General features: G+C 51.7%; 1 protein-coding gene across 1 annotated transcript in view; it reads right to left on the reverse strand.

Moving 5' to 3' along the window:
- Positions 1 to 236: 236 nt before the first annotated feature.
- The window catches only part of DHRSX (dehydrogenase/reductase X-linked), a 202,961-nt gene continuing 199,329 nt past the window's right edge, over positions 237 to 3,868 (reverse strand). The window contains exons 7-8 of the mRNA XM_027095502.1: positions 3,271 to 3,868; positions 237 to 1,909 (exon numbers count right to left, since the gene is read on the reverse strand). The exon at positions 3,271 to 3,868 is cut by the window's right edge and continues 1,125 nt beyond it. The gene's annotated coding sequence lies outside the window, so the exon portion shown is untranslated. The remainder of the gene's footprint in view (positions 1,910 to 3,270) is intronic.

Here is a 3,868-nt window from a genome sequence, read left to right on the forward strand (position 1 = left end):
CCTGCATCCTCATCCTGAGTCTGTACTTGGGAACCAACTTTGTGATGCCGCTAAGAGTAGCTGGCACTTGTGTACTATGACCTCAAGCCGTAAAGGGCTCTCTAGTGATGTGCAAGTGCTCCAAGGTTGGGATCTTCCTGGAAGTCAAGATCCTGCTTTGTAGTACATTATCCTGGCTGTCCGGAAATATTAGACAAGGCATGTCTCCATCTTGGTTTGAACATACAAAGTAATTCTAGCTCTGAAACACATCAGTCGGGGCTGTAGGGCTTAGCAGAACATCTGAGCAGTTCTGGGAGGGGCTGGCGCCCAGGGCTGGAAGCTTCAATCTGCATTTGCCTGGCCCAGAGGGTCTCAACCTTGCCTGAACAAGAGGATGGCTTGAGGAGGTCTAATAAATGCCGGTGCCCAGGGGAACGAACTTGGGGATTCTGTTGGTGATGGAGCTGAACATTAGTGGTTTTCAGAGGCTTCCCCAGTGTGCAGCCAAAACCCACTAGCCTTACTGGATCTTGGGGAGAGGTCTTCACCACCCACGAAAGGTAGGTTTGAGCACATCAGTGGCTGGATGGAGGGTGTGCTGGGGGTGGGGGTGTCCTTATTGGGTGCAGACTTGCTCCTCTTTCTTGAGGTTGGAAGGAACGTGAGCAGAGAGGGCTATCGCATTTGCAGTTCCAGGGCAAAATGAAAATATGGGTCCTTGCTCACGCTTCAAGAATTTCAAGATGGCGGTCATAGGGCATTAAGCCAATAGGCGTCCTTATGAGCCCAGGGTCCCATGTACTGACATGGGTCACTCGCCCAGGAAAGCGGCCTTGGGTACATATAGAAGAAGCCGTGACCTCCGTGGTTTTCCAGTTCACCAGAAAAGGAATGGATGTTTCCTGAGTTTCCAAGTATCCAGTTCATGTACCATGCAGTGGATTGAATATTTTCTACCAAAAAGATATGACCACGTCCTAAACCCTGTTACCTGTGGATATGACTGTCAGCAAAAGGCTCTTGACAGATGTAACTAATGAAGGATCTTGAGATGAAGAGATCATTCTTGATTATCCGGATGGAAGTGAAGGGTCTGAGATGAGGTCCTCCTGGATGAGGGTGGCCCTACATCCAATGACAGTGTCCTTATAAGACACAGAAGAGGAGAGACCCAGACACACAGGAGAAGCCACATGAAGACACAGGCAGCGATGGGAGGGATGCGGCCATAGCCCAGGGACGCCTGGAGCCCCCAGAAGCTGGAAGAGGCGGGAAGGATGCTCCCCTGGAGCCTCTGGAGGGAGCACAGCTCTGGGACACCTTGACCTCAGACATCTGGTCTCCAGGACCGGGGGCTGGATGAATTTCTGTTCTTTTCAGACTCCCAGTTTGTGGTCCTGTGTTAGAGCCGCCCAGGACACTCTTATACACGACATAATAGTGAGCTGTTTGAATAAGCAGGGTCTTCCACTGGGACCACGCGCCCCCATCTTCACACAGTGATCTGAGCCACGGGCCACCAGGACCCGCAAATCGTCTGGTGGCTTCACACCGTAATCATCACCTCTCCTGCAACTGCGATGAAGGGGGATAGGAATCTCTGACCCTCTGGCAGCTCTCTTCCTCGTGCTGGTCCATGGTCCCCGGGAGCCTCCTTGTCACCCTATGGTTCTCCCGGGAAGGGTGTCAGGATGTTTCTTATCCGAGCGGACGTCCTGCAGAGTCTGCGCACCTGCAGAAGGGGCCCTGGTTTGTTCCTCTCAGGCCACCACATGAACAGTCCCAGACGCTGCAGTCTCAGCTCTGCCAACCACAGCAGGATGCAGGCGAGGAGGTGAGGACCTCAAACGTACACGTCCTGGTCTCCTGTCCTTTTACACCACCGTCTCCTGGTTGCACGACACAGAACTCATAACATCTTGTTCATCTGTAAGGAAAACATGGTCTCTGGGGTTAGACACCCCTGAGGTTCCCACCTAAGGGCCAGCAGGAACTTGAAACCGGGTGAGACCCGAGTCTTTCTGAGGCTAAATGCCCACCCATACGACAGGACTTACAAGGCTCCACGTGGCACACAGGGGTCAAAACCCAAGGTCAACAAAGTACGGGCCTCGGATAAATCTGACCTCCCCCCTTTTCTGTAAATAAAGGTTTATTAGAACACAGCCACACACGTTAGCGTAGTGTGTATAGATGCTTGTGCGTCATATGGAAGAGTTGAGCAGTTGTAATAGATCATAAAGCCCTAAAATATGAAGATATTTATTAACTGGTCCTATATATAAAAAGTTTGCTGACCCGGAAACCCTCTTTCTTTCTTTCTTTCTTTCTTTCCTTCCTCCCTCCCTTCCTCCCTCCCTTCCTTCCTTCTTTCTTTCTTTCTTTCTTTCTAACTATCTATCTATCTATCTATCTATCTATCTACTTACCTACCTACCTACCTACCTACCTACCTATCTAGTGTAGTGTGAACCCCACTCTGGAAGAGCTGCTGGTTGTTTTTCCAACGCATGAATGTGCTGGGGGCTGACATCAGGTTTGGGGCCTCAGCGGGATTTTGCCAATTGAGGGAATGCATGGTTAGCTGACCAGTGGTCCCTGGTCTTGAAATTCAGGGTGCAGTCTGGCAGGAAACACACAGAGTCCTTTCGCTAGCATTCTAAATGTCTGATCTCTCCATGTTGGAATTTGAGAACCCAAGAGCCATTCTCAGAGAGAGGATTGAGCCTTCCTTGCCTGACTGGTGGGTGAAGCAGGGTGGGCCCGGATGCCCAGGCAAAGGTCCACTAAGCTGGTAGAGATGTTCACATGTGTCAACAACTGTATGAGTTTCTTGTAACAAATTACCATCAAGGTGCTGGTATCTTAAAGCAACTGAAATTTATTCTCTCTCAGTTCTGAAGATGCGGGGCTGAGCTCCCTGAAGAGGCTCCAGGGGAGGGTCCTTCCTGCCTCTTCCAGCTTCTGGGGGCTCCAGGCGTCCCTGGACTTGTGGCCGCATCCCTCCCATCTCTGACTCTGTGGTCACGTGACCCCCTCCCTCTTCTGTAATCAGTTCTCCCTCTCCCTGTTTCCAATCAGCAACCTTGTGAGTACATTCGCCCTACCTGGATAAGCTAGGATGGTGTCCCCATCTTAAGACCTTAATGACATCTGCAATGATTCTTTTCCCAATAGGAACACGTTTGCAGGTTTCAGGGGTTAGGATGTGGACATGTATCTTAAGAAGCCACCATTCAAGCCACTACAGAGGGAACTGGATGAAACCAGGATGGTCCCACCACTGACCTGTTTCCAAGGCATAGAGGGCGGCCGTCACGCTGCTGAAGGATGAGGTGTCTGCACACCCTGGAAGGTCCACGATGAAACTAGTTCAGGAAGAGCCTGACAGACGGCGATGGGCACCCAGATCCAGGGAGGCACGGGGCATTCGACATGACTGTTGTTATTACATTAGTATCGTGGTCTGAAGTAGAATCCAAGCCCTGCACACGTCTCCAGGAGAGGAACATGCCTGTGTTAACAGACGATGAAATGAAGAAGCAGATACCAGAAGAGAGGCTTCATGTGACCACTGAAGGGCAAGTGGGCAGCAAAGCTGCCCTTCTTAGATTAAGGCCCTAAAAAATGGTGGGGGAATGTGCAGACCGGCAAACCCTGTGCAGCTGAATCCCATGATTGGTTTAGTCTAGGCCCCGTGCCCGTCCCTGTCCTACAGACCCTATGGTGACAGGTGTCCAGGCCCCGTCCTACAGACCCCATGGTGACAGGCGTCCAGGCCCCGTCCCTGTGCCACAGACCCCACGGTGACAGGTGCCCAGGCCCCAGCCTACAGACCGCACGGTGACAGGTGTCCAGGCCCCATCCTACAGACCCCACGGTGACA

The sequence above is a fragment of the Aethalodelphis obliquidens genome, unplaced genomic scaffold (assembly GCF_003676395.1).
Source record: "Aethalodelphis obliquidens isolate GAN/ISIS:26980383/991018 unplaced genomic scaffold, ASM367639v1 scaffold91, whole genome shotgun sequence".
Lineage (NCBI taxonomy): Eukaryota > Metazoa > Chordata > Mammalia > Artiodactyla > Delphinidae > Aethalodelphis > Aethalodelphis obliquidens.